This window comes from Pseudophryne corroboree, unplaced genomic scaffold (genome assembly GCF_028390025.1).
Source record: "Pseudophryne corroboree isolate aPseCor3 unplaced genomic scaffold, aPseCor3.hap2 scaffold_470, whole genome shotgun sequence".
NCBI lineage: Eukaryota > Metazoa > Chordata > Amphibia > Anura > Myobatrachidae > Pseudophryne > Pseudophryne corroboree.
The window spans coordinates 305,420-324,605 of record NW_026970082.1 but is presented as its reverse complement, the minus strand read 5'-3'; the positions used below and the strand labels follow the sequence as shown (position 1 = coordinate 324,605).

The 19,186-nt window shown below is 44.1% G+C and overlaps 6 non-coding genes across 6 annotated transcripts; all 6 read left to right on the top strand.

Annotated features, from left to right (window-relative positions):
- Window positions 1-1,274: 1,274 nt before the first annotated feature.
- On the top strand, window positions 1,275-1,437 carry LOC135027672 (U1 spliceosomal RNA). The gene has a single exon (XR_010224078.1). It is a non-coding gene; the product is annotated as a U1 spliceosomal RNA (small nuclear RNA).
- A 675-nt stretch (window positions 1,438-2,112) lies between these two features.
- On the top strand, window positions 2,113-2,276 carry LOC135027667 (U1 spliceosomal RNA). The gene has a single exon (XR_010224073.1). It is a non-coding gene; the product is annotated as a U1 spliceosomal RNA (small nuclear RNA).
- Window positions 2,277-2,428: 152 nt separating this feature from the next.
- LOC135027674 (U1 spliceosomal RNA) lies at window positions 2,429-2,591 on the top strand. The gene has a single exon (XR_010224080.1). It is a non-coding gene; the product is annotated as a U1 spliceosomal RNA (small nuclear RNA).
- A 1,965-nt stretch (window positions 2,592-4,556) lies between these two features.
- LOC135027669 (U1 spliceosomal RNA) lies at window positions 4,557-4,720 on the top strand. Its single transcript, XR_010224075.1, has one exon. It is a non-coding gene; the product is annotated as a U1 spliceosomal RNA (small nuclear RNA).
- Window positions 4,721-13,564: 8,844 nt separating this feature from the next.
- Window positions 13,565-13,728, top strand: LOC135027670 (U1 spliceosomal RNA). The gene has a single exon (XR_010224076.1). It is a non-coding gene; the product is annotated as a U1 spliceosomal RNA (small nuclear RNA).
- Window positions 13,729-13,880: 152 nt separating this feature from the next.
- LOC135027675 (U1 spliceosomal RNA) lies at window positions 13,881-14,043 on the top strand. The gene has a single exon (XR_010224081.1). It is a non-coding gene; the product is annotated as a U1 spliceosomal RNA (small nuclear RNA).
- The last annotated feature ends 5,143 nt before the right edge of the window (window positions 14,044-19,186 follow it).

Genomic DNA, 19,186 nt, shown 5'->3' with positions numbered 1-19,186 from the left:
TCCAAAACTGGGATTGATATTTTGTCTCTTTTATTTTTACTTAAAGTACAATAACTTTTACCATTTTAATTTGTTTTAATAGTATATTGACAGTATTGTTTTCTTTCAAAAATCCACTTAATTTTCTTTACCCTATTATTAAAATGGTAATTGACAAAAACAAACTACATTGTCACCAGAAGAGCAATACAAAATGTACAAGTGATATATTAAAATCATCTTTCCAGCTTGAATTTCAACGATGCATTGGGGCAACGATTTTGTGAGAAACATCTTCACCCTTAAATAAAGATTTTCTTAATTCCTTACCTGTGTGCTAATTAGATATCACCAAACAAGGCTTCACCTTCATAGGGAAGAGACTCCCTTTCTTCTTGGAGTCAGCATCAGCATTCTCTTGGTGAATCCACAATGCCCTCCTATCCGACACTGCCATGAAATTGGCCCGTGAACTCAAGAGTCCTATATCCCTTGCAGTCTCACGTAAGTATGCTGCAGTGTCCTTGATATGATACAACGTAAGGAGTATCCCATCTCTCCAGGGTATCTATATCGGATGACAAGGTATTCGACCAATTCTTGAATACTACTACTCACCCATGCACATGTATTTGTATTCTGTCCGCGGCGGGAAATGAATAAACAACCAGAATCCTTTTGGGGATTTGAAACCATTTTGTCGAGCTGGCCCAGACTTTCTCAAACAGAGATGGAGGAACGTTACATCAGCTTTCATTATATATCTATATATACATACATATAGACCCCTTTGTCAGGAACAGCAGGGTCTTCAGTGATTTTAATATGTCCATAATATCCACAATCATGTACTGAATGCTCCTTGCCAATATTGGATCTAATCAGGAAACTTATGGTCGACATAAGTATCAGTATCCGTGTCAGTATCAGTGTGTAGTAACTGGGCAAAATAACATTTTTGCGACCCAGCGGGGCCTGAGGGAAAAGAAACATAGCCATGAATATCACATCTATTCTCTACGTCTGTGTCTGGGACACAGATTTATCCAACCTTACTCTGATATTACTGAAACATTTACCCAGTCAGTTATCGGTGGTGCCAACAGGGCCACCATCATATGTCTGCATTCCTAATATAGTTTCCTCTTGGGAAAAACAGGTCAGATTTCTTTGTCTCAGATCTTCCTCTAGCCTTGTTCTTCTTTTGAGAGTTCCCTTGTGCTGCCTCAGTTGGATCTCCTTCACTTGACAGGGGGGTGCCCGAGCAGCGACCCTCCCCAGCTCTAGCCCAACTCCTACTTACGTGCCAAGTGAGATACTATGATCAGGAAGGTGCTTCTCCCAGGGCAAGGCTCACCCATTGCACTCTGGGTGTGCTGCTCCTGCGATTTCCCCAAATGTGGGACACTTGACTGCATAATTTGTGTTTCCACTGGTCTGCTTTCATATAATTCAGATCTCTTTGTCTCAGGTCTCTCTCCAGCCTAGTTTGCTGTCTGTTTCCACTTCTTTTTTTTTTGAGCCCCTCCCTTCTATACCCTTGTGCACTATCCTGACTTCTCCTCCTGTCTGCTTACTTTGTGCCTTCCAACGCACAATGCGAACTACAGGTAGTGCTGCAGTGCCCACACCCTTTTACTTGCCTTACAGAGCAGCTCTGGAGCTGTTACAGTGCCCAGCTGCTGCAAGAAATCAGCTTGAATGCTTCAGGGGCTGGGGCATAGCCAACATGAGCCCCACACCGAAGGAGGGTGGAGGTGTTTAATGCGAACTAGGGGTCATCCAAGCGCCGCAAAAGGCCGCCATGCCCTGCACGCCCCTTTTCTCTTTTCATATGCAGATGAGGGTTGAAGCCAACTTTGACCCACTGCTTGGATGACATCACCGTATGCAAATCCATCTGCTGCAGGCCTTCCCCCAGGAATGCTTGTACTAGTTGTTGCATTTGGTTTGTTGTTTGGGGGTGCTTCAGTATTAGGCAGCCTTCTGCCCTCCCATGTTCATCTGAAAATATGTGTTCTCCCTGCAGTTGTTGTCCCCAGATGAGAGTTCCCTTGTGCTGCCTCAGTTGAATCTCCTTTACTTGACAGAGATGTGCCTGAGCAGCGGCCCTCCCCAGCTCTATCCCAAATCATACTTATTTTGCATAGGAGATACCATGGTCATGAAGATTGTTCTCCCAGGGTGAGGTTCATTCATTGCATTCTGAGTATGCTAACCCCTGTGATTTCCCCAAATGTGGGAAACTCGACTGCATTATTTGTGGTAGTGGGGGACTGTGTTTGTGCTTTCCTCTGGTCAGCTCTGGTAAAAGTCAGATTTCTTTGTCTCAGATCTTCCTCTAGCCTTGTTCTTCTTTCGAGAGTTCCCTTGTGCTGCCTCAGTTGGATCTCCTTCATTTGACAGGGGGGTGCCCGAGCAGCGACCCTCCCCAGCTCTAGCCCAACTCCTACTTACCTGCCAGGTGAGATACTATGATCATGAAGGTGCTTCTCCCAGGGCAAGACTCACCCATTGCACTCTGGGTGTGCTGCCCCTGTGATTTCCCCAAATGTGGGAAACTTGGCTGCATAATTTGTGTTTCCACTGGTCGGCTTTCATATAATTCAGATTTCTTTGTCTTAGGTCTCTCTCCAGCCTAGTTTGCTGTCTGCTGGCATACTCTCTCTCTGTCTCTCCAAAGGGCCTTGTGGGGAAACTGTCTTCAGAAAAAGCATTCCCTGTGTGTGTAGTGTGTCGGTACACGTGTGTCGACATGTCTGAGGAAGAAGGCTATATTAGAGAGGAGCGGGAGCAAATGAACGTGGTGTCTCCGCCGACACCTGATTGGATGGATATGTGGAATGTTTAAAATGCTAGTGTAAACTCATTGCACAAAAGATTAGACAAGGCAGAAGCTTTGGGACAGTCAGGGTCTCAACCAATGCCTAATCCTATGTCGCAGGGACTGTCAGGGTCTCATAAGCGCCCACTATCCAGATTGTTGACACAGATACCGACACGGATTCTGACTCCAGTGTCGATTACGATGATGCAAAGTTACAGCCAAAATTGGCAAAATACATTTGATATATGATTATGGCAATAAAAGATGTTTTGCACATCACAGAGGAGCCCCCTATCCCTGACAAGAGGGTACATATGTACAAGGGAAAGAAGCCTGAGGTAACCTTTCCCCCCTCACACGAGCTGAACGAGTTATGTGAAAAAGCTTGGGAATCTCCTGCAGATTTCCAAAAGGATTCCCCTTTCCCATCAACGGATAGGTTACGATGGGAATCCTCCCCTTGGGTGGACAAAGCATTAACACGCTTATCCAAGAAGGTAGCCCTCCCGTCCCAGGATACGGCTACCCTCAAAGAGTCTGCTGACCGCAAACAGGAGATTACCCTGAAGTCCATTTATACACATTCAGGTACCTTACTCAGACCGGCAATTGCGTCGGCCTGGGTGTGTAGTGCTGTAGCGGCATGGACGGATACCCTAGATAAGGCTACTATTTTATTGCCCCTGGGGCATATAAGAGATGCTGTCCTATATATGTGTGTATGCAAACTACAGGTGGTGCTGCAGGGCTCACACCCTTTTACTTGTCTTGTAGAGCAACTCTGGAGCTGTTACTGGGTCCAGCTGCTGCAAGAAATCAGCTTGAATGCTTCAGGGGCTTGGGCATGGCCAACATGAGCCCCACACTGATGGGGGTGTATAAAGCGATCTAGGGGTCATCCAAGCGCAACCCCACAAAGGCCGCCATGCCCTGCGTGACCATTTTCTCTTTTCATATGCAGACGAGGGTTGCAGCCAACTATGCCCATTGCTTGGATGACATCACCGTATGCAAATCCGTCTGCTGCAGACCTTTCCCCAGGAATGCTTGTACTAGTTGTTGCATATGGTTTGATGTTTGAGGGTGCTTCAGTATTAGGCAGCCTTCCGCCCTCTCATGTTCATCTGAAAATATGTGGTCTCCCTGCAGTTCCCTTGTGCTTCCTCAGTTGAATCTCCTTAACTTGACGGGTGTGTGCCCGAGCAGCCGCCCTCCACAGCCCTATCCCAGCACATGCTTTTCTTGCGTATGAGATCTCTTGATCATGAAGATAGTTCTCACAGGGTGAGGTTCATCCATTACATTTTAAAGTAGGAAGGTACAAATTACATATTCAAATTACATATATGTGCTGGATTCAAATGTTTTCCCCTCTTCCTTTCTCAATTGTGCCCATCAGCAGCTATTCTAATGTTGCTGCCAATGGGTGTGACACATTCATTTCTTCTGTGGGGTACACTGGACTCCACAAGGATTCACATTGGGGTGTAGAGTAGGATCTTGTTCTGAGGCACCAACAGGCTCAAAGCTTTTGACTGTTCCCAAGATGCTCAGCGCCCCCTCCTCTATAACCTCGCTTCCATGAACAGGGAGCTCAGTTTGTAGTTGGTGCCTTCAGTAGCAGGCCACTTAAGAGGGGGCTGCCTCAGGCAGCCTATTCTTAGCTATTAATTTTGACAAGAAAAGAAGAACTTTTATTTATAAGAATCTACAAGGGCTGCAGCGGCCCTCCCCAGCCCTATCCCAAATCATACTTATTTTGCATAGGAGATACCATGGTCATGAAGATTGTTCTCCCAGGGTGAGGTTCATTCATTGCATTCTGGGTATGCTGACCCCTGTGATTTCCCCAAATGTGGGAAACTCAACTGCATTATTTGTGGTAGTGGGGGACTGTGTTTGTGCTTTCTTCTGGTCAACTCCCCCCTCTTCCTGCTGTGTTCGGCCACCCCCTACCCCCTCCCCTCCCTGCCGTGTGTCCGGTCACCCTCCCCTCTCTGCTGTGTGTCCAGCCACCCCCCCCCCCCTCTCAGCTGTGTGTCCGGCCACCCCCCCAGACACGCAGCGCCTGACACACACAGACATGCAACGCCTGACACGCATACGCATATGCAGCGCTGGACGCACACGCACACAGCACCTGACACACACACACACACACACAGCACCTGACACACACGCACACACACAGCACCTGACACACACACACACAGCACCTGACACTCACACGGACCTGACACACGCGCACACACTCACACGCAGCACCTGACACACGCACACACAGACGCAGCACCTGACACTCACACGGACCTGACACACACGCACACACTCACACGCGGCGCCTGACGCACATAGACACGCGGCGCCTGACGCACATAGACACGCGGCGCCTGACGCACACGCGGCGCCTGACGCACACGCGGCGCCTGACGCACACGCGGCGCCTGACAGACACGCGGCGCCTGACACACACGCACAGGCAGCGCCTGGCACACACGCACAGGCAGCGCCTGACACACACGCAGCGCCTGACACACACAGACACGCAGCGCCTGACACACACAGACACGCAGCGCCTAACGCACAGGCAGCGCCTGACACACGCAGCGCCTGACACACGCAGCGCCTGACACACGCAGCGCCTGACACACGCAGCGCCTGACACACACACGCACCTGACACTCACATGCTCCTGACACACGAAGCATGATGGCCTAACAGGAGGCTTTAAAATTTTCTTTCTAGTGACCTTCGTTTGGGAGAAAAATGCAAAGGTACAAGACAGCTTTTCCTTGCCAATATCTCTCTTTTGCAAAGAGCTGCGCATTGGAAAATTCAGGGCTATGTCGTGTAGATGATGGCCTAACAGGAGGCTTTAAAATTATCTTTCTAGTGTCCTTCGTTTGGGAGAAAAATGCAAAGGTACAAGACAGCTTTTCCTTGCCAATATCTCTCTTTTGCAAAGAGCTGCGCATTGGAAAATTCAGGGCTATGTCGTGTAGATGATGGCCTAACAGGAGGCTTTAAAATTATCTTTCTAGTGTCCTTCGTTTGGGAGAAAAATGCAAAGGTACAAGACAGCTTTTCCTTGCCAATATCTCTCTTTTGCAAAGAGCTGCGCATTGGAAAATTCAGGGCTATGTCGTGTAGATGATGGCCTAACAGGAGGCTTTAAAATTTTCTTTCTAGTGTCCTTCGTTTGGGAGAAAAATGCAAAGGTACAAGACAGCTTTTCCTTGCCAATATCTCTCTTTTGCAAAGAGCTGCGCATTGGAAAATTCAGGGCTATGTCGTGTAGATGATGGCCTATCAGGAGGCTTTAACATTTTCTTTCTAGTGTCCTTCGTTTGGGAGAAAAATGCAAAGGTACAAGACAGCTTTTCCTTGCCAATATCTCTCTTTTGCAAAGAGCTGCGCATTGGAAAATTCAGGGCTATGTCGTGTAGATGATGGCCTAACAGGAGGCTTTAAAATTTTCTTTCTAGTGTCCTTCGTTTGGGAGAAAAATGCAAAGGTACAAGACAACTTTTCCTTGCCAATATCTCTCTTTTGCAAAGAGCTGCGCATTGGAAAATTCAGGGCTATGTCGTGTAGATGATGGCCTAACAGGAGGCTTTAAAATTTTCTTTCTAGTGACCTTCGTTTGGGAGAAAAATGCAAAGGTACAAGACAGCTTTTCCTTGCCAATATCTCTCTTTTGCAAAGAGCTGCGCATTGGAAAATTCAGGGCTATGTCGTGTAGATGATGGCCTAACAGGAGGCTTTAAAATTATCTTTCTAGTGTCCTTCGTTTGGGAGAAAAATGCAAAGGTACAAGACAGCTTTTCCTTGCCAATATCTCTCTTTTGCAAAGAGCTGCGCATTGGAAAATTCAGGGCTATGTCGTGTAGATGATGGCCTAACAGGAGGCTTTAAAATTATCTTTCTAGTGTCCTTCGTTTGGGAGAAAAATGCAAAGGTACAAGACAGCTTTTCCTTGCCAATATCTCTCTTTTGCAAAGAGCTGCGCATTGGAAAATTCAGGGCTATGTCGTGTAGATGATGGCCTAACAGGAGGCTTTAAAATTTTCTTTCTAGTGTCCTTCGTTTGGGAGAAAAATGCAAAGGTACAAGACAGCTTTTCCTTGCCAATATCTCTCTTTTGCAAAGAGCTGGGCATTGGAAAATTCAGGGCTATACCGTGTAGATGAAGCACTAACAGGAGGCTTTAAAATTTTCTTTCTAGTGTCCTTCGTTTGGGAGAAAAATGCAAAGGTACAAGACAGCTTTTCCTTGCCAATATCTCTCTTTTGCAAAGAGCTGCGCATTGGAAAATTCAGGGCTATGCCGTGTAGATGATGGCCTAACAGGAGGCTTAAAAATTTTCTTTCTAGTGTCCTTCGTTTGGGAGAAAAATGCAAAGGTACAAGACAGCTTTTCCTTGCCAATATCTCTCTTTTGCAAAGAGCTGCGCATTGGAAAATTCAGGGCTATGTCGTGTAGATGATGGCCTAACAGGAGGCTTTAAAATTTTCTTTCTAGTGACCTTCGTTTGGGAGAAAAATGCAAAGGTACAAGACAGCTTTTCCTTGCCAATATCTCTCTTTTGCAAAGAGCTGCGCATTGGAAAATTCAGGGCTATGTCGTGTAGATGATGGCCTAACAGGAGGCTTTAAAATTTTCTTTCTAGTGTCCTTCGTTTGGGAGAAAAATGCAAAGGTACAAGACAGCTTTTCCTTGCCAATATCTTTCTTTTGCAAAGAGCTGCGCATTGGAAAATTCAGGGCTATGTCGTGTAGATGATGGCCTAACAGTAGGCTTTAAAATTATCTTTCTAGTGTCCTTCGTTTGGGAGAAAAATGCAAAGGTACAAGACAGCTTTTCCTTGCCAATATCTCTCTTTTGCAAAGAGCTGCGCATTGGAAAATTCAGGGCTATACCGTGTAGATGAAGCACTATCAGGAGGCTTTAAAATTTTCATTCTAGTGTCCTTCGTTTGGGAGAAAAATGCAAAGGTACAAGACAGCTTTTCCTTGCCAATATCTCTCCTTTGCAAAGAGCTGCGCATTGGAAAATTCAGGGCTATGCCGTGTAGATGATGGCCTAACAGGAAGCTTTAAAATTTTCTTTCTAGTGTCCTTCGTTTGGGAGAAAAATGCAAAGGTACAAGACAGCTTTTCCTTGCCAATATCTCTCTTTTGCAAAGAGCTGTGCATTGGAAAATTCAGGGCTATGTCGTGTAGATGATGGCCTAACAGGAGGCTTTAAAATTATCTTTCTAGTGTCCTTCGTTTGGGAGAAAAATGCAAAGGTACAAGACAGCTTTTCCTTGCCAATATCTCTCTTTTGCAAAGAGCTGCGCATTGTAAAAATCAGGGCTATGTCGTGTAGATGATGGCCTAACAGGAGGCTTTAAAATTATCTTTCTAGTGTCCTTCGTTTGGGAGAAAAATGCAAAGGTACAAGACAGCTTTTCCTTGCCAATATCTCTCTTTTGCAAAGAGCTACGCATTGGAAAATTCAGGGCTATGTCTTGTAGATGATGGCCTAACAGTAGGCTTTAAAATTTTCTTTCTAGTGTCCTTCGTTTGGGAGAAAAATGCAAAGGTACAAGACAGCTTTTCCTTGCCAATATCTCTCTTTTGCAAAGAGCTACGCATTGGAAAATTCAGGGCTATGTCTTGTAGATGATGGCCTAACAGTAGGCTTTAAAATTTTCTTTCTAGTGTCCTTCTTTTGGGAGAAAAATGCAAAGGTACAAGACAGCTTTTCCTTGCCAATATCTCTCTTTTGCAAAGAGCTGCGCATTGGAAAATTCAGGGCTATGTCGTGTAGATGATGGCCTAACAGGAGGCTTTAAAATTATCTTTCTAGTGTCCTTCGTTTGGGAGAAAAATGCAAAGGTACAAGACAGCTTTTCCTTGCCAATATCTCTCTTTTGCAAAGAGCTACGCATTGGAAAATTCAGGGCTATGTCGTGTAGATGATGGCCTAACAGGAGGCTTTAACATTTTCTTTCTAGTGTCCTTCGTTTGGGAGAAAAATGCAATGGTACAAGACAGCTTTTCCTTGCCAATATCTCTCTTTTGCAAAGAGCTGCGCATTGGAAAATTCAGGGCTATGTCGTGTAGATGATGGAATAACAGGAGGCTTTAAAATTTTCTTTCTAGTGTCCTTCGTATGGGAGAAAAATGCAAAGGTACAAGACAGCTTTTCCTTGCCAATATCTCTCTTTTGCAAAGAGCTGCGCATTGGAAAATTCAGGGCTATGCCGTGTAGATGATGGCCTAACAGGAGGCTTTAAAATTTTCTTTCTAGTGTCCTTCGTTTGGGAGAAAAATGCAAAGGTACAAGACAGCTTTTCCTTGCCAATATCTCTCTTTTGCAAAGAGCTGCGCATTGGAAAATTCAGGGCTATGTCGTGTAGATGATGGCCTAACAGGAGGCTTTAAAATTATCTTTCTCTATCGTCCTAAGTGGATGCTGGGGTTCCTGAAAGGACCATGGGGAATAGCGGCTCCGCAGGAGACAGGGCACAAAAGTAAAGCTTTTACAGGTCAGGTGGTGTGTACTGGCTCCTCCCCCTATGACCCTCCTCCAGACTCCAGTTAGATTTTTGTGCCCGGCCGAGAAGGGTGCAATTCTAGGTGGCTCTCATAAAGAGCTGCTTAGAGAGTTTAGCTTAGGTTTTTTATTTTACAGTGATTCCTGCTGGCAACAGGATCACTGCAACGAGGGACAGAGGGGAGAAGAAGTGAACTCACCTGCGTGCAGGATGGATTGGCTTCTTGGCTACTGGACATGAAGCTCCAGAGGGACGATCACAGGTACAGCCTGGATGGTCACCGGAGCCACGCCGCCGGCCCCCTCACAGATGCTGAAGCAAGAAGAGGTCCAGAATCGGCGGCTGAAGACTCCTGCAGTCTTCTTAAGGTAGCGCACAGCACTGCAGCTGTGCGCCATTTTCCTCTCAGCACACTTCACACGGCAGTCACTGAGGGTGCAGGGCGCTGGGGGGGGGGCGCCCTGGGAGGCAAATGAAAACCTTTAAAAAGGCTAAAAATACCTCACATATAGCCCCAGAGGCTATATGGAGATATTTACCCCTGCCTAAATGTACTAAATAGCGGGAGACGAGCCCGCCGAAAAAGGGGCGGGGCCTATCTCCTCAGCACACGGCGCCATTTTCTGTCACAGCTCCGCTGGTCAGGAAGGCTCCCAGGTCTCTCCCCTGCACTGCACTACAGAAACAGGGTATAACAGAGAGGGGGGGCAAAATAAATGGCAATATATTAATATAAAAGCAGCTATAAGGGAGCACTTAATCATAAGGCTATCCCTGTCATATATAGCGCTTTTTGGTGTGTGCTGGCAGACTCTCCCTCTGTCTCCCCAAAGGGCTAGTGGGTCCTGTCTTCGTATAGAGCATTCCCTGTGTGTCTGCTGTGTGTCGGTACGTGTGTGTCGACATGTATGAGGACGTTATTGGTGTGGAGGCGGAGCAATTGCCAAATATGAGGATGTCACCTCCTAGGGGGTCGACACCAGAATGGATGCCTTTATTTGTGGAATTACGGGATAGCGTCAACTCGCTTAAGCAGTCGTTTGCCGACATGAGGCGGCCGGACACTCAATTAGTGCCTGTCCAGGCGCCTCAAACACCGTCAGGGGCTGTAAAACGCCCCTTGCCTCAGTCGGTCGACACAGACCCAGACACAGGCACTGATTCCGGTGGTGAAGGTGACGAATCAACCGTATTTTCCAGTAGGGCCACACGTTATATGATTTTGGCAATAAAGGAGATGTTACATTTAGCTGATACTACAGGTACCACTAAACAGGGTATTATGTGGGGTGTGAAAAAACTACCAGTAGTTTTTACCGAATCAGAAGAATTAAATGACGTGTGTGATGAAGCGTGGGGTGCCCCGATAAAAAACTGCTAATTTCAAAGAAGTTATTGGCTTTATACCCTTTCCCGCCAGAGGTTAGGGAGCGCTGGGAAACACCTCCTAGGGTGGACAAAGCGCTAACACGCTTATCAAAACAAGTGGCGTTACCCTCTCCTGAGACGGCCGCACTTAAAGATCCATCAGATAGGAGGATGGAAAATATCCAAAAAGGTATATACACACATGCAGGTGTTATACTACGACCAGCTATTGCGACTGCCTGGATGTGCAGTGCTGGGGTAGTTTGGTCAGAGTCCCTGATCGAAAATATTGATACCCTGGACAGGGACAATATTTTACTGTCGTTAGAACAAATAAAGGATGCATTTCTTTATATGCGTGATGCACAGAGAGATATCTGCACACTGGCATCACGGGTAAGTGTGCTATGTCCATTTCGGCCAGAAGAGCTTTATGGACACGACAGTGGACAGGCGATGCGTAGAGGAGTTATTTGGGGTCGGTCTATCGGATTTGGTGGCCACGGCTACGGCCGGGATATCCACCTTTCTACCTCAAGTCACTCCCCAACAGAAAAAGGCACCGACCTTTCAACCGCAGCCCTTTCGTTCCTTTAAAAATAAGAGAGCAAAGGGCTATTCATATCTGCCACGAGGCAGAGGACGAGGGAAGAGACAGCAACAGGCAGCTCCTTCCCAGGAACAGAAGCCCTCCCCGGCTTCTACAAAAGCCTCAGCATGACGCTGGGGCTTCGCAAGCGGACTCGGGGGCGGTAGGCGGTCGTCTCAAGAATTACAGCGCGCAGTGGGCTCACTCGCAGGTAAATCCCTGGATCCTGCAGATAATATCTCAGGGGTACAGGTTGAAATTAGAGACAGAGCCACCTCGCCGTTTCCTGAAGTCTGCTTTACCAACGTCCCCCTCAGAAAGGGAGACGGTTTTGGAAGCCATTCACAAGCTGTATTCTCAGCAGGTGATAGTCAAGGTACCTCTTCTACAACAAGGGAAGGGGTATTATTCCACTCTTTTTGTGGTACCGAAGCCGGATGGCTCGGTAAGGCCTATTCTAAATCTGAAGTCCTTGAACCTGTACATAAAGAAGTTCAAGTTCAAGATGGAGTCACTCAGAGCAGTGATAGCGAACCTGGAAGAAGGGGACTTTATGGTATCCTTGGACATCAAGGATGCGTATCTCCACGTTCCAATTACCCCTCACACCAGGGGTACCTCAGGTTCGTTGTACAAAACTGTCACTATCAGTTTCAGACGCTGCCGTTTGGTTTGTCCACGGCACCTCGGGTCTTTACAAAGGTAATGGCCGAGATAATATTTCTTCTTCGAAGAAAAGGCGTATTAATTATCCCATACTTGGACGATCTCCTAATAAGGGCAAGGTCCAGAGAACAGCTAGAGATGGGTTTAGCACTATCTCAAGAGGTGCTAAAGCAGCACGGATGGATTCTGAATATTCCAAAATCCCAATTAATGCCGACAACTCGTCTGCTGTTCCTGGGGATGATTCTGGACACAGTTCAGAAAAAGGTTTTTCTTCCCGAAGAAAAAGCCAAGGAGTTATCTGACCTGGTCAGGAACCTCCTAAAACCAGGAAAGGTGTCTGTACATCAATGCACAAGAGTCCTGGGAAAAAATGGTAGCTTCTTACGAAGCAATCCCTTTCGGCAGATTCCATGCAAAGGGATCTGTTGGACAAATGGTCAGGGTCGCATCTTCAGATGCACCTGCGGATAACCCTGTCGCCGAGGACAAGGGTATCCCTTCTGTGGTGGTTGCAGGAGGCTCATCTATTGGAGGGCCGCAGATTCGGCATGCAGGATTGGATCCTGGTGACCACGGATGCCAGCCTGAGAGGCTGGGGAGCAGTCACACAGGGAAGAAATTTCCAGGGAGTGTGGTCGAGCCTGAAAAAGTCTCTTCACATAAGCATTCTGGAACTAAGAGCAATCTACAATGCTCTAAGCCAGGCGGAACCTCTGCTTCAAGGAAGACCGGTGTTGATCCAGTCGGACAACATCACGGCAGTCGCCCATGTAAACAGACAGGGCGGCACAAAAAGCAGGAGGGCAATGGCAGAAGCTGCCAGGATCCTTCGCTGGGCGGAGAATCACGTGATAGCACTGTCAGCAGTATTCATCCCGGGCGTGGACAACTGGGAAGCAGACTTCCTCAGCAGACACGACCTTCACCCGGGAGAGTGGAGACAGTCTGTTGCTGTCTGTTTCCACTTCTCTTTTCTTGAGCCGCTCCCTTCTATGCCCTTGCGCACTATCCTGACTTCTCCCGTCTGCTTACTTTGTGCCTTCCAACGCACAATGCGAACTACAGGTAGTGCTGCAGGGCCCACACCCTTTTACTTGCCTTACAGAGCAGCTCTGGAGCTGTTACAGTGCCCAGCTGCTGCAAGAAATCAGCTTGAATGCTTCAGGTGCTGGGGCATAGCCAACATGAGCCCCACACCTAAGGAGGGTGGAGGTGTTTAATGCGAATTAGGGGTCATGCAAGCGCCGCAAAAGGCCGCCATGCCCTGCACATCCCTTTTTTCTTTTCATATGCAGACGAGGGTTGAAGCCAACTTTGACCCACTGCTTGGATGACATCACCATATGCAAATCCATCTGCTGCAGGCCTTCCCCCAGGAATGCTTGCACTAGTTGTTGCATTTGGTTTGTTGTTTGGGGGTGCTTCAGTATTAGGCAGCCTTCTGCCCTCCCATGTTCATCTGAAAATATGTGTTCTCCCTGCAGTTGTTGTCCCCAGATGAGAGTTCCCTTGTGCTGCCTCAGTTGAATCTCCTTTACTTGACAGAGATGTGCCTGAGCAGCGGCCCTCCCCAGCCCTATCCCAAATCATACTTATTTTGCATAGGAGATACCATGGTCATGAAGATTGTTCTCCCATGGTGAGGTTCATTCATTGCATTCTGGGTATGCTGACCCCTGTGATTTCCCCAAATGTGGGAAACTCGACTGCATTATTTGTGGTAGTGGGGGACTGTGTTTGTGCTTTCCTCTGGTCAGCTCTGGTAAAAGCCAGATTTCTGTGTCTCAGATCTTCCTCTAGCCTTGTTCTTCTTTCGAGAGTTCTCTTGTGCTGCCTCAGTTGGATCTCCTTCACTTGACAGGGGGGTGCCCGAGCAGCGACCCTCCTCAGCTCTTGCCCAACTCCTACTTACCTGCCAGGTGAGATACTATGATCATGAAGGTGCTTCTCCCAGGGCAAGGCTCACCCATTGCACTCTGTGTGTGCTGCTCCAGCTATTTCCCCAAATGTGGGAAACTCGACTGCATAATTTGTGTTTCCCCTGGTCGGCTCTCGTATAATTCAGATCTCTTTGTCTCAGGTCTCTCTCCAGCCTAGTTTGCTGTCAGTTTCCACTTCTCTTTTCTTGAGCCGCTCCCTTCTATGCCCTTGCGCACTATCCTGACTTCTCCCGTCTGCTTACTTTGTGCCTTCCAGCGCACAATGCGAACTACAGGTAGTGCTGCAGGGCCCACACCCTTTTAGTTGCCTTACAGAGCAGCTCTGGAGCTGTTACAGTGCCCAGCTGCTGCAAGAAATCAGCATGAATGTTCTTCGTTGATTGATGGAAGAAACATCTTACAAAAACTCTCCAGATTATTGACTTTTTAAAGTTTTTCTAGGAAACGTTCTAGATGAATGCTTATTAGCGTTTGTCAGAATGTAAGTTTGCAAAGTGTCTCTGTGGCGCAATCAGTTAGCGTGTTCGGTTATTATCTAAAAGGTTGGTGGTTCAATCCCACCCAGGGACGTAATTTACCTTGTGATCAGATTTTGGTGATCTTAAAGTAGACAAGTCAAAATTTCAAACCCCCTGTTATGGTGTGGGTACCTGGCCTTCCCTGATGTAATCAGAGTTAGATTTGATTCAGTGATTTTATAAAAACAGCTAGGAAGCACAATTTAGCAGTAGGTTGCAGAGAAAAAAAAAATATGCTGGCAGAAAAATCCAATTGAGTGAATAAACAGCTCTTCATTTTCTGGCTTTATTTTTATGCTAACAAATTTGTTCTCTGAAAAGTGTCCACAAAGCCAAGTCTCTGATTAACACCTTTGTAAGGATGGTTTTTCACCTATTACTAAATTAAACTTGCTTCATTGGAAAGGCAGCAAGATGCATCCTCATTTCAATGTCTACTGAAATAATACAGGTTGACACCAGGAAACATTAACGGCACTGCATCCTTGCTGCTTTCTCATGTGGAAGTCTGTTTAATGTGAAAACAAGGTGATATCTAATTAGCACACAGGTAAGCAATTAAGAAAATCTTTATTTAAGGGTGAAGATGTTTCTCACAAAATCGTTGCCCCAATGCATCATTGAAATTCAACCTGGAAAGATGATTTTAATATATCACTTGTACATTTTGTATTGCTCTTCTGGTGACAATGTAGTTTGTTTTTGTCAATTACCATTTTAATAATAGGGTAAAGAAAATTAAGTGGATTTTTGAAAGAAAACAATACTGTCAATATACTATTAAAACAAATTAAAATGGTAAAAGTTATTGTACTTTAAGTAAAAATAAAAGAGCAAAAATATCCATCCCAGTTTTGGATTACTTTAATTAACAAAAAAATGCATATAGCAAAGGATAGTTTCAATCTGCCTACCTCTGGGTTATGGGCCCAGCATGCTTCCATTGCAGTACTCTGCTGCACATGTAAGTGCAAGAGATCCTGAAGCACTCACTCATCATGGGAAAGTACCAATGTGTTTCTTTGTTGGTTGATGGAAGAAACATCTTACAAAAACTCTCCAGATTATTGACTTTTTAAAGTTTTTCTAGGAAACGTTCTAGATGAATGCTTATTAGCCTTTGTCAGTATGTACTTTTTGCAAAGTGTCTCTGTGGCGCAATTGGTTAGTGTGTACGGCTATTAACCAAAAGGTTGGTGGTTAAATCCTACCCAGGGACGTAATTGACCTTGTGATCAGATTTTGGTAATATTTAAGTAGACAAGTCAAAATTTCAAACCCCCTCTTATTGTGTAGGGTACCTAGCCTTCTCTGATGTAATCAGAGTTAGATTTGATTCAGTGATTTTATAAAAACAGCTAGGAAGCACAATTTAGCAGTGGGTTGCAGAGAAAAAGAAATATGCTGGCAAAAAAATCCAATTGAGTGATTAAACAGCTCTTCATTTCTGGCTTTATTTTTATGCTAACAAATTTGTTCTCTGAAAAGTGTCCACAAAGCCAAGTCTCTGATTAACACCTTTGTAGGGATGGTTTTTCACGTATTACTAAATTAAACTTGCTTCATTGGAAAGGCAGCAAGATGCATCCTCATTTCAATGTCTACTGAAATAATACAAGTTGACACCAGGAAACATTAACGCCACTGCATCCTTGCTGCTTTCTCATGTGGAAGTCTGTTTAATGTGAAAACAAGGTGATATCTAATTAGCACACAGGTAAGGAATTAAGAAAATCTTTATTTAAGGGTGAAGATGTTTCTCACAAAATCGTTGCCCCAATGCATCATTGAAATTCAAGCTGGAAAGATGATTTTAATATATCACTTGTACATTTTGTATTGCTCTTCTGGTGACAATGTAGTTTGTTTTTGTCAATTACCATTTTAATAATAGGGTAAAGAAAATTAAGTGGATTTTTGAAAGAAAACAATACTGTCAATATACTATTAAAACAAATTAAAATGGTAAAAGTTATTGTACTTTAAGTAAAAATAAAAGAGCAAAAATATCAATCCCAGTTTTGGATTACTTTAATTAACAAAAAAAAATGCATATAGCAAAGGATAGTTTCAATCTGCCTACCTCTGGGTTATGGGCCCAGCATGCTTCCATTGCAGTACTCTGCTGCACATGTAAGTGCAAGAGATCCTGAAGCACTCACTCATCATGGGAAAGTACCAATGTGTTTCTTCGTTGGTTGATGGAAGAAACATCTTACAAAAACTCTCCAGATTATTGACTTTTTAAAGTTTTTCTAGGAAACGTTCTAGATGAATGCTTATTAGCCTTTGTCAGTATGTACTTTGGCAAAGTGTCTCTGTGGCGCAATTAGTTAGTGTGTAAGGCTATTAATCAAAAGGTTGGTGGTTCAATCTCACCCAGGAATGTAATTGACCTTGTGATCAGATTTTGGTGATATTTAAGTAGACAAGTCAAAATTTCAAACCCCCTCTTATTGTGTAGGGTACCTGGCCTTCTCTGATGTAATCAGAGTTAGATTTGATTCAGTGATTTTATAAAAAACAGCTAGGAAGCACAATTTAGCAGTGGGTTGCAGATAAAAAAAATATGCTGGCAGAAAAATCCAATTGAGTGATTAAACAGCTCTTCATTTTCTGGCTTTATTTTTATGCTAACAAATTTGTTCTCTGAAAAGTGTCCACAAAGCCATGTCTCTGATTAACACCTTTGTAGGGATGGTTTTTCACCTATTACTAAATTAAACTTGCTTCATTGGAAAGGCAGCAAGATGCATCCTCATTTCAATGTCTACTGAAATAATACAGGTTGACACCAGGAAACATTAACGCCACTGCATCCTTGCTGCTTTCTCATGTGGAAGTTTGTTTAATGTGAAAACAATGTGATATCTAATTAGCACACAGGTAAGGAATTAAGAAAATCTTTATTTAAGGGTGAAGATGTTTCTCACAAAATCGTTGCCCCAATGCATCATTGAAATTCAAGCTGGAAAGATGATTTTAATATATCACTTGTACATTTTGTATTGCTCTTCTGGTGACAATGTAGTTTGTTTTTGTCAATTACCATTTTAATAATAGGGTAAAGAAAATTAAGTGGATTTTTGAAAGAAAACAATACTGTCAATATACTATTAAAACAAATTAAAATGGTAAAAGTTATTGTACTTTAAGTAAAAATAAAAGAGCAAAAATATCAATCCCAGTTTTGGATTACTTTAATTAACAAAAAAAAATGCATATAGCAAAGGATAGTTTCAATCTGCCTACCTCTGGGTTATGGGCCCAGCATGCTTCCATTGCAGTACTCTGCTGCACATGTAAGTGCAAGAGATCCTGAAGCACTCACTCATCATGGGAAAGTACCAATGTGTTTCTTCATTGGTTGATGGAAGAAACATCTTACAAAAACTCTCCAGATTATTGACTTTTTAAAGTTTTTCTAGGAAACGTTCTAGATGAATGCTTATTAGCCTTTGTCAGTATGGACTTTTGCAAAGTGTCTCTGTGGCGCAATTGGTTAGTGTGTTAAGCTATTAACCAAAAGGTTGGTGGTTCAATCCCACCCAGGGACGTAATTGACCTTGTGATCAGATTTTGGTGATATTTAAGTAGACAAGTCAAAATTTCAAACCCCATCTTATTGTGTAGGGTACCTGGCCTTCTCTGATGTTATCAGAGTTAGATTTGATTCAGTGGTTTTATAAAAAACAGCTAGGAAGCACAATTTAGCAGTGGGTTGCAGAGAAAAAAAATATGCTGGCAAAAAAATCCAATTGAGTGATTAAACAGCTCTTCATTTTCTGGTTTATTTTTATGCTAACAAATTTGTTCTCTGAAAAGTGTCCACAAAGCCAAGTCTCTGATTAACACCTTTGTAGGGATGGTTTTTCACCTATTACTAAATTAAACTTGCTTCATTGGAAAGGCAGCAAGATGCATCCTCATTTCAATGTCTACTGAAATAATACAGGTTGACACCAGGAAACATTAACGCCACTGCATCCTTGCTGCTTTCTCATGTGGAAGTCTGTTTAATGTGAAAACAAGGTGATATCTAATTAGCACACAGGTAAGGAATTAAGAAAATCTTTATTTAAGGGTGAAGATGTTTCTCACAAAATCGTTGCCCCAATGCATCATTGAAATTCAAGCTGGAAAGATGATTTTAATATATCACTTGTACATTTTGTATTGCTCTTCTGGTGACAATGTAGTTTGTTTTTGTCAATTACCATTTTAATAATAGGGTAAAGAAAATTAAGTGGATTTTTGAAAGAAAACAATACTGTCAATATACTATTAAAACAAATTAAAATGGTAAAAGTTATTGTACTTTAAGTAAAAATAAAAGAGCAAAAATATCAATCCCAGTTTTGGATTACTTTAATTAACAAAAAAAAATGCATATAGCAAAGGATAATTTCAATCTGCCTACCTCTGGGTTATGAGCCCAGCATGCTTCCATTGCAGTACTCTGCTGCACATGTAAGTGCAAGAGATCCTGAAGCACTCACTCATCATGGGAAAGTACCAATGTGTTTCTTCGTTGGTTGATGGAAGAAACATCTTAAAAAACTCTCCAGATTATTGACTTTTTAAAGTTTTTCTAGGAAACGTTCTAGATGAATGCTTATTAGCCTTTGTCAGTATGTACTTTTGCAAAGTGTCTCTGTGGCGCAATTGGTTAGTGTGTAAGGCTATTAACAAAAGGTTGGTGGTTCAATCCCACCCAGGAATGTAATTGACCTTGTGATCAGATTTTGGTGA